This window comes from Propithecus coquereli, unplaced genomic scaffold, assembly GCF_000956105.1.
Source record: "Propithecus coquereli isolate 6110/MARCELLA unplaced genomic scaffold, Pcoq_1.0 Scaffold62, whole genome shotgun sequence".
Lineage (NCBI taxonomy): Eukaryota > Metazoa > Chordata > Mammalia > Primates > Indriidae > Propithecus > Propithecus coquereli.
Window position 1 is genome coordinate 5,674,535 of NW_012152174.1, and position 11,154 is coordinate 5,685,688.

Consider the following 11,154-nt stretch of genomic DNA (forward strand, 5'->3'; position numbering starts at 1 on the left):
GGAAAGCTATTTATTCTATGATGACCTTTTTGTAGGAAAAAGAAGTAATTGTAGATACTCGGTTGAAAAGTGCATTTTAGGAAAATAAGCAATAGCAGTGTGATGTGCTTCTGAAAAAGAAAAAAGACTGCAGAATGGGGGATCAGTGAGTGTATTCTCACAGTATTTCAGAAAGGAGACAAAAAATTTGGACAGAGTCAGTGGAGATAAAGGAAGCACAGAGTTTAGAGCCATTTAGGCGATGGAACCAGCAAAGTTGACAAGGAATTGGAAGGAAAAGAATGAGGGTACCTCAGGTAGTAGTTATATTCCTATAGCTAACTAGGAGATATAGCAAAGTGGTAGGAAAGAAAACAAGTTCTAGTTTGGACATAGTAAAGTTGATGTACCGTTAAAAATGTCAATAGATGGGCTACTGGATGGAAGATTTTATATAGAGTTAGGTCTAGTGCTCTGCATTTAGAAGAAAGATCTGGACTAAAGGTAAAATTTGAGAGACATTATTTCTTAAATGATAAGTGAAGTCATAGGGATGGCTTAAAATATGCATCCCCCTTCCCCAAAAGAAGTAAGTCAAAGAAAAAAAATCCTTTGAAATGTCAGCATTTATGGGGCAGATGGAAGAAAATCTACCAAGGGAGCCTGGAAAGAACTTCATGTTTTTGGCAAAACAAACAAATAAACAAACAAACAAACAAAAAACCCAACTAATCAACCAACCAAACGAAAACACCACACATAGAAAACTATCCATCCTATAAATATTCTAGGCCAAAGGTGAGCAAACTGTGGCCAGTGAGCTAAATCTGGCCTTCCACTATTTTTGTAAATACAGTTCTATTGGAACAGAGTCATAACCATTTATTTATGTATCGTCTATGGTTGCTTTTGCACTAAAACAGCAGAGTTGAGTAGCGGAGGCAAGGACCATATGGCTGCACACTCTAAAATAGTTACTGTCTGGCCTTTTACAGAAAAAGTTTGCTGACCCCTGTTTTAGACATAAAACAAGAAAAATTATTAGATAAAATAAACCTTCTACTGAATTTTCAGTTATTTTCTGTAATATTTTAGGAAAGAATGACTTCTATAAATGAAAGACCACCACTTTGTGGGGTAGGAACAAATGTGTGTGTGTGTGTGTATATATATATATAAATCTGCAGCATTGCCTCTGAAAATAGGAAAGTAACACATTTTAGATTTACCCTACCGAAAAGGCATTGCTGTATTAAGGAGAGAACGGGTCAGCAGGCTTGCTTCACATCAAAAAGATGAGTGTTATCATCTGTCCATGTCAGATTTTTGAAATTTTCACTTATTCTTGGCTTCCTTTTTATGAAGACACTGCTTCATGCAGCTTCATAAATCATGTGAGAAAAATACAGTCTAGAAAAAGCCTTGCATTATGGACTCATTCAATTAAACATTCTGGAGGGCATGATTGCTTTAGGCCTGGAAATGGAACAACATCTCAGTAGAAATTAAAAACGTAAAGGAATGTGTTCAGGTAATTGCTTATTAAATTTTCAAACCCCAATGACAATAACAAGTCTAAATTGATTGCTCAATATGTTTAAACTAGATGATGCTGAATGTACAACCACGCTGTACCAGAGAGGCCTAAAAGTAAAGCTTATTGAATAGTTAAGTACAGCAGTACCTTTTTGCCTCTGGGGGCTTGGAGAGAATTCAATAAGGCTGGCTGAGATAGTCCAAATTAAATTGGTTAGTAGCAAGTGCAACTGTTTCTAGTTTGTAGTGACCCTTAGCTCAGAAGCTTTAAAATCAGCTATGGGTCTTAGCAATAGAATAACGAAGGCATTTGTATTCTTGCCTGTGGAGCACACTTTCAATATCATTTATTGTTTTCCCACAGGAATCTCTCCTGGTTCCTGCCTCCTCCTCACCACTCACCCATATACTGGAAACCTACAACAGTTTAATTGTGGAATGAATTTGCCTGATCTTCTGAAATGCTTAATTAGCATACATGTTGCTTTTAGAAGGAACCTTGTAAGTCATTATTAGGAATAGTTTCATAAATATTCCCATTAGTGTGTATTTAGGGAATTCCTATCTTAACTCTACTACAAGATAGCTTTACTTAACTAGAACTTTTAGAATTAAGACTCTCCTGGAATGGTATTTTTATTATGGATTCTACATTCTGTAATATGTAAGTTATAAACAAAACTTTAATGGCTGAGACTTAATCTTTACTCTTCCAGAAATGTCATGGAATAAATACATATTCAGATAATTTTCTACATTATTTCCAGCTACAGCTATAGTACCATACAATATTCAATAATATACAGAATAATCATCTGGACACCTTTGATCAAATACGAAAACAATGAATACATTATAGTCTGTAAGCTAAAGCAAGGAAGTAAAGCAGCATATTTTCAGCATACAAGTGAAATGAGAGCAGATCATCTCCATCCATAAATAAAAAATTCAGTTGCCTAGAGCATCCTCTCCCCTTTTTAAACTGAGACTGAGTTCTGTGCACTTTACTCTTTTTCCTTTCTTGTTCTTATCTTTTTATTTTCTTTTCATTTTTTTTTTACAGCTGGAGAGACTGGAAATTGAAATGTGATATATAGAGAAGGCTGCTCTGTATATAGTCCCTGTGATGGGAAAGTTTATTTGTACACACTTGGAGACTCTTAAAAACTGAAGAGTGAAAACACATCAAAGGAAAAAGGAATGAGGGTAAGAGTGGACTGGAGAATAGTCGTTCGGTTGAAGGGAAAATAGAAGAGTCATAGGTGCTTTAAACAGAATTGTGATCCATACAAAATTCCTGAAAAGAGTTTGAAATCAAAACTGGACTTCATGGAGTCTCCTCTTATGATCCAGCATCTGACTGTGACTACATTTGAGCTGAAAATTCTTAAGGATCAGATTCTCCCGGGTGAAAAGCTTCTTTGCTTTCCCACCTGTCTTGCAGACATTTTCTGGATATTTTAAATGTATTAATAATTGATGAGTTCATCTTGTGTTTACTTTCACATACAAGTCACCATCACAACTCTCAACAGATATCTGTCAAACACTGTTTGTTATTAGTTAGATAGGCTAGTTTTGATGCAGTACAAAAACTGCGGAAATCTAAGTGATAAAATTGCAAAGGTTTGATTTTCTCTCAGGCCTAGCATAGGTCCTCCAGGTACTCTGCTTTGTGTGGTCTCTACTCTGGGACCCAGGCTCTTAGAACAGCATTTACAGGGACCTTGTTGGAAAGCCACAATAGAGGGAATGAGAGACAGTGAATCGCTCTCTGTTTCTTAAAGCATCCGCTTGGAAACAAAATTCCTTCTGCTCGCATTTCATTGGCTGCAACTAGCATATGGTCATGGCAAAATACAAGAAAGCTGTTAGGTATCATCATTCTATGTACTCAAGAAAACTAGAAATGTTTGATGGAGAGTACAATTAACTAACCCACATTTCTTATAAGTAAGGCACTGAGAAAGAATATCTGCTTTTAAAGGGCTTATGACTCCTAGCAGGTAAGAGAAATTGTATGTATGCAAAAGCAAGCTAGCCAAATTAATGAACTAGGGACATCTCAAAGAAGTCTCAAGGAGGAAGTACTACAATGATGTGATTAGGATTTGAACACTGGCTCCACCACTTAATAGCTCTGTAACAATGGACAAGAGACTTAATCATGCAGATGACTTAGTTTTCTTATCCCATATAGTAGGATTATTGATAATGCTTTCCTCATGGTATTTTGTGAGAATAATATGAGATAATGCATACGATGTGCTTAGATAACATTATTGAGCATGAACAGGAGGCAGACTCTTGTCTCTCTATGTCCTTATCTTTGAGGACCTGGGGTAACAGGGAGGGTTTTGCAGAATAAGATGAGTTAAACTTGTCCTTGAATGAAAGGCTAAATTTGTTTTGTAAAAAAAAGAATTAAAAAGAAAGTGATCAAAGACTCAGAGTCAGGTGTGACTGAATGTTTAGGAAAAGTAAGTAGATTGGAGTGTTTGGTTGGATAAGGAGGTTTGTGGGCCCTTCTCTTGTGGCAAGTCAGGACTCCATGGAAATTTTTAAGCACAGAGTTTCAAAGCAGAGTGTCGGAAAATTAATTGGACAGAAGTATGTGGGAAAGATTGGAGAAGCAACAGTGCAGAGAGGAAACTATTTGAGTTACAAGAAGAAATGGTGGTAGAGAGGAGAACAGAAGATCTATAAGTTTTCCCTAATGGGAAAATGTGGAATCCACTTAACCATGGTTAACCGATTATAAGGTAATGAGGAAAAAAGAAAAGAAAGAGTGAGAGAGTTGTGAGGACCAAAAGGTCTAGTATTTTATGCTGCAATACCTATGTACAACAAGGCATGTTAGAGCCGAAGGATCACTCTAACTTAATTTCCTGTCCTCAGGTGACATACCACAGCTCTGAATACTGCCCAGATGCAGTTTTCCTTGTGTACTGATGCTACACAGAAAGTCAAAACGAGCCTATGAAATTATGTATGTTGACTTGTCTGTTCCTTGGAGAAAATGCCAAATGAGAGGCTGTCAAATAAATATAACAAAAGCTATGAAAGAAATAAACACAAGTGCAGCCAAGTAAACCAATCAGCTTGAAGTTAAGAAGCAACGTGAATTCAGTTGTTGCAGCGGCAGTAACTCCATGGCTGTGAACACACCGACGACTGGATTCCTTGGCAGGCAACGTGAGCTATCGCCTGCTGCCAGCTGCTGCTTTTAAGGCTGCTTTAGATTAGAAGGCAGATGTACAACATTTCAACTTTATGGTTTAAACATGGATTCGTGGATCACTTGAAAGACAGCCCAACTTGTGAAGTCACAGAATGGCTTTAGACTACATTACATATTAACCTGAGCTGTAAGGTATGCTAGAAGCTCCCTTGTTCAGCGGGCACTGGAGACAAAACCTTCTCAGCACTTTGCTTGCAGGGAGCTCCTGACAGAGGAAGCTTGTGACTGTGTGGCCAAAAGTGAAATAAGAAGATGATTTTTTTGTTTGTTTTTTTACCTCATACCCATAGGAAGAACGAAGTTCAGTTCTGAGGGCTTCAGTGACCATGCCATTTAAAAGAGCCAAATATGGATTTCCTCAGTGCAAAAAATAGATTCAGATCTTTCTATTTTATTTTCCTCTGATAAAGAACAATAAGGAAGATCTTTATTTAGTATGACTTCATAGCTGACATACTGAGGGACCAGTTAACTCTTTTATTTTTTTTTGTTGAGATTAGCATACGTTTTGCGGGCAAGAGAGGGAGGGAGAGAGGGAAAAAGAATTTACTGTGAAAATAGAAAGGTGCAATGTTTTTATACAGGGTAGGAGCACATATATATCTGAATATTCATAAGGAATATGATTTGAAGAGTAAGATGTTTGAAACCCAAGCTCTTCAGCGGTAGAATAGTTGGTGGTTCCATAGAATTTTCTTCTTTTCTGAAAGCCTCCCTTCTAAAGCTTCCAATTTTTTTTTCTCATAAATTCAATTTGTCGTCTTCAGTTAACATCAGAAGTTGTTTTGCTTTCTCCTTGTCTTTAATGCACTGTCCGAAAAAAAAAAAAATCAGTGATGTTCTCTCATCTTATGGACCTCTGTGCTGTTATGATTTTCTCTTTTACAAACAGAGTCAATTCCTTTTCACTGACCTAACTCTACCTGAATTTTTCTCTCCCAACAGCGCTCATGTCAGACTCTGAGCCGCCTTCCCCAGCAGTTTCCTGCTGCCTGGAGGGGCACATATCTCATCTTCCATCCCTCTGCTTAGGCTCTACATCCCATGCGCTCCCATGTTTAATGCAGAGAGTCACTGTGATTTTTGTGAACCTACACAAATTCCTATTCAGTCCATTCTTTCCTCACAAAGGCATCAGAGGCAACACGCATGGGCCACATGGGTATGCTCCCTGCTATGCCGTCTCACTGTTTATTGTTTAATGCTTAATACCTTTTAAGTGATGACACTGTCTTAGCAAACACAGACATAAGCATAGACGCATACAACACATGGGCATATGCAGGAAAGTTAATGAATAATGTTCCGAAATGAAGGGGGCTCTCATTTCCTTGCTGAAATTGGCAGCTTGTGGGTTCTTAGATGTACTTTGGCCAGAAGTGATGCTGCTGTTGTTGTTGCTTAGCTTTCTGAATTGAAATCCCAAGCGTTGGGACTGGGCAAGTTTTCTCTAGTTCTCCAAGGGCTGGAAGGGCCCCACCACCCCCTCCCTGCTGGCTTGCTTCGCAAATTCACATGGCCTGCTTAACCTCTAAAGATATTTTAGTTTGATTCTTGCTCTATATATCTCTGCATTGTTTGGACCTTCCATAGTAAGACTGTAATTAAGAAAGCACAGGACAAATAAAAGGACAAAAAGCATGAATGTTTGTGCTTTGCAACAGTCATTCACAAGGAGTAATCACCAAGAGAAAGACTAAAAGGAAGTTTTCCAAGAGGCTGCGCAAAGTGATTACTTGGTTGTAATGACTTGGTTCTATCCTTGCAGTCTCAGACTCCTACTATATTTTCTAGCAAACTTGAGCAGCAGGTAGATCTCTCGATGTTTTCATTAAGTTATTTAGAGTTTAAGAGTAGGGTGCCTACCAGGTTCAACTGGTTAATATATAATGAGAGCTAAAACTATCAAAGGATCCAGAAGACTCTAGTTATGGAACATCCCCCAGTCTCTCCCTGTAGACCTTCAGGAAGCCATATCACATTACAAATGCCAGTTTATTGCTTTATAATATTCAGTAACTGACATGAAAACTGGGAATCTTGAAGTTTCTATGATAAGGTGCTACCTCTGTCCACCAAATTTCCCTTCATTACCACTACCTCTCTCTTCCCCACCTAGCGGGGCATAAGGTGGAAATGCATTCAACAAAGAGGCCATTACCATAGTGCAAAGGCATCTTGCTAAAGTGTGTGTTTGTCTTTTGGGGAAGTCCACATAAAGGTTTGTTCCCTCTCTCTTTACGCATGGCACAGAATACATGGGCACATTCTATCACTCTTCTGTTTCTCTTTCCCTATGCTTTTCTAAACCATCTTTCACTTTGCAAAACCATTTTTACAAGTCATGTTTTGGCCCTCACTTACAAGGGAATTGTACAAATACTCTCTGACGTCAATCACGTCTCCAAGAGAAATAACTTGGGCATATGTACAAGGTTAAGCACCAATTAAAATGGAAAATGCTGAGCACTAATGTTACTCTTGTTACATATTTTTCCCAAGAGGCCACATGCTGGATGAATAGGCAGGCAAGCTTTGCCACAGGTTCAGAGTTAATCTTTCATTCCTTCTTGTTTATTATGAAAAAAAGTTGTTTTATTAAAATGGGTGTAAATGTTAAGACACTGCTCAAAAATAAGTATTGTAAATGTTCTTTGAGGGAGGGTCTATTGTGCACTGTCCTTTCGACTGTCCTCTCCTTTCTGGTAGATCAACAGAAGCTTGTTCTCTGTAAATAGGCTGGGCGATGGATGTCATTGCACCTGACAGAGAGTCAGTGCTGAAGCTTACCGTGTGGCTGGTGACAGGGGAGGAGGAAGCATGGAAGAGCACAGTAGGGTACAGGATATTCCCTATCTCCAAAAGCATCATTAACTACAGGTCTTCTCAGCCTCCATAGTCTTCCCACAAACACAATTATAGTCAGCTGAGTTTCCGTAAGATCCAGCTATTTTCTTTAGTATCTCCAACATGATCTTGTGCCCATCCAGGCAGAAAGCAATCTCGCCCTTTTATACACATCGGTGTGCTATCCTGAATACCGCTTTGGTCAGTCTATTTCTATTGCCTGGAGATTAAAATATACCCTTCAGAATTTGCACAGGGAGGTAGCTGGGCCTCCTAATGGGCAAAAAAGGAATTTTATTTATTAAAAGTCCCAGTTGCCTACAATTTCAAGATGGCAATATGTGGTTAAATTAGTCTCTGCTAGGGTTAAAAACAGAACAAGAAAACTTCATGCCAGAATCCACAAAGATTTCATCTGCCATCACAGGTCATTCATTGCAAGTAGCAGCAGGAGGGGCACCACCTGCCAGTCCCACCAAGAGGAGACAGCAGTAAGGAAAAAAATGGGGAGAAAAATGGAAACTGCTGTCGTGTTCATGAACGTCAAGTTGCACAAATGTTTCTCTTCAATCTGGATGCATTATTTACAAAACCTAAGGAATCTTTTTTATACTGTATTGCATTCTTAAAAACATTTTCCTATTAGGTTTGCTAGGAAAGCTCCACATTTTAGGCTTCCAATAAATTTCTGTCTTCAACAAGCAAAGGGCCAAAAATACCTGCTTCTGTGTCCTGACTGGCCCCATCTGTCCATGCTTGGCAAGCCTGATCTGTATTTCTGCTCCTATTTACGATTGGTTGTCACACATGGAAGGAGGTGGGTGGAAGAGCTGTAGACAGTCAGATAACAGGGCTGACCAGGCAAAGGTCTTTGTCTTTTAGTTATAGGTCTGCTGCTTGTTTATTTCTTTTCATTTTTTGTGGTTGTTCTTTTCTGAGTCTAGCAAGAAGAAACTATTTCTAAAGTCTATTTAGGGCAGTTAGAATGTGAAATTAGACTCCCCTGAGGAGGAATCAGACATAGCAGACAGTGTGAACTGTAAGCCCCACCACAGGCTTAGACAGAAAAAGATCAAATATCTCTGACATATGGTGGGAGGATTTTCAGGTCCTGATATTAGAAGTGCTAGCAAGGGGGGGATGCCCCTTGCAGGAAATGGGAAAAGACGTGGAAAATAGCTTTTTGGTTACAGATAATTAGCCATACATGTTTCTGAGCTTCAAAACCTCCTTTGTTAAGTACATTAAAAATGACACAGCGTTTAATTTGGATCCACGGGAAAAGGAAAAAATAAAGGCAGAAATCACATTAGTAATTCTGTTATACTTTTAAAAAATTCAAGGTGAAGTACAAATTGAGGTAAATGAAAGTAAGACCAATATCAGTCAGAGTAATGGCATAGTGGATGGCAATAGCTCGTGGAAGCTATACATCCAGGAGAATGAGAAGACTGATGAAATGTACATAACAACCCAAATGGATATATTTTAAGATGCTTTAAAAGCACACAATCTTCATGTAATACTTTGTAATGACTCAGTGGCCCCAATTAGGTACACTAGAGAGTTAAAACTAATAAAAATACTGCAGCTCTAGGACAGAAAGCCTATCCTGGTTTATTCTATTAAAAATGCATTGCAGAGTTGACAAGAACTCTCAGAATTGTTTCTCTCTGATATGTCTAATACGAACCCAAGGCATACATCTACAGTTGGCTTGGTTTTTTCTTGTTCTTGTCTTGTTTCTTGGTTAGACTGTTTTGGAAGAAATATACAGAAGGTAAGGATCTGACATGTCTTCCAGTTTTTCTTAAAATTCTTTACATGTACAGAGACACTAAGTTGTAACTACTAATCTGGAAAATTGTTTTTTAAAATAAATAATTGCACATGAATAAATATCAACCTAAAAATTTTTCCCAAACCAAATATTTCTCTTAAATTTATAGGAACTCATTGTGGTAATACATATGGTGCTTTGCAATTACTTGTTTGTCAAAGCAAGGCAAAGCCTTATAATAATATGTTATGGATACACTGTCTTTTTTTAGCTGGGCCTGCGATTTCTGATGACAGTAGAGCAAGTCTTTCGTATTCTTTTCAGTTCCACAGAAACTCTAATCTTTAATTAAACCAAGGGTTTCTTCTCGTTCAATCTCCCTGTTCATGATGAACTTGCAAAATGAATCATTATTATTTTTTCATTTTTGTTTGATCCCTTTTTTCCTTAACTTATGTTTTTTCACCTAAATTTGCCTATTGTCATGAGACCCTGCTGATCTCACGTCTTCTTTCGTCTAAGAATCACCTACGTTAGTGATGAAATGGATCATTTTTCAAGATAACACAACCTCCAGACAGTGAATGGGCAGTTTTCGAGGTCTGACCCATGTAGGGGCCGTAGCTTGGTATGGTGCTCAGGAGTGATATTTAAAAGATTTAATAGCCAATTCAGCAAAGGCTCTAACCAATCAGAACAGAAAATAAGCCATTAGTGCTGGAGGTTCCCTGAGGTGGCAAGCATTAACACTTGACTTTGTGAATTGATTGTGGCATGTGGGGCTTCCTGAGAGAGGGCCCACACTAGCCGGATGGGGGAGCTCAGAGCCGTGGCTACTTGCCAATCTGTACATCCCTCATTATTTAATAACTGTTAGGGTTTGAGTGTGTGCCGCTGCATGTGACCCCTGGGGATATCTCTCCCGAGATCTATTTCTTCCTCCACTATTTGTAGGCGGTTCATGAGTGATTTAGCACTTCCAGTGTGGTGTATGGACCAGCAACATCATAGCATCACCTGGAGCTCCTTAGCAAGGCAGAATCTCAGGCCCTCCCTGAGACCTACAGAATCAGAACCTGCATTTTCACAAGATCCCTGGGTAATTCCTGTGTGCGGCAAAGTTTGAGAAGCATTGGTTAGCACCTGCATCCTGGCTGGCCAGCTGGTGTCAATGAGGTTCCTCAGTAGTTCTTAGTCCAGACCACTGATTCGAAGCTCTTCAGAAACATTTAAAAAATACACATGACTAGTCCCTATTCCATGAGAATCGAATTTAATTGGTCTGGGACGGGACTCAAGCAATAATAGTATTTTTTAACACCTCACTTGGTGATTATTTTGAGCAGCCTGGGTTAAGGATAACTGACGTCTTTATTTGATGTAATTGGAGTGGTATAATTTTTTTTTTCATCTGGGGGAAAAAAGGAGCAGAACCACATGGAAAATTTATTTATTTTTGCCACTGGGCTTGAACATCAAAGTCAGCTTCAGTCCCCTCTGTTATCAGGAAAATTAAGTAACCAGTGCATTTTACTTCTTTGAACAAAAATGTATACATAAGTTGTGGTTTTATGCTTAATTTTTTTAACACAAATAAAACTGTGAGACATGCAGAAATAATCTGATATAATTTTAGTTAGGCTGATAGTATCAGAAATTAGGATTTTCTCTTATATAGGGTACAACTGTCCTCCTATTTAAGATTTTCTTCACATGCCAAGTCAGAATTCATTCACTCATTCTTCATTTGTTTATTTAATTTTTCAAGCAA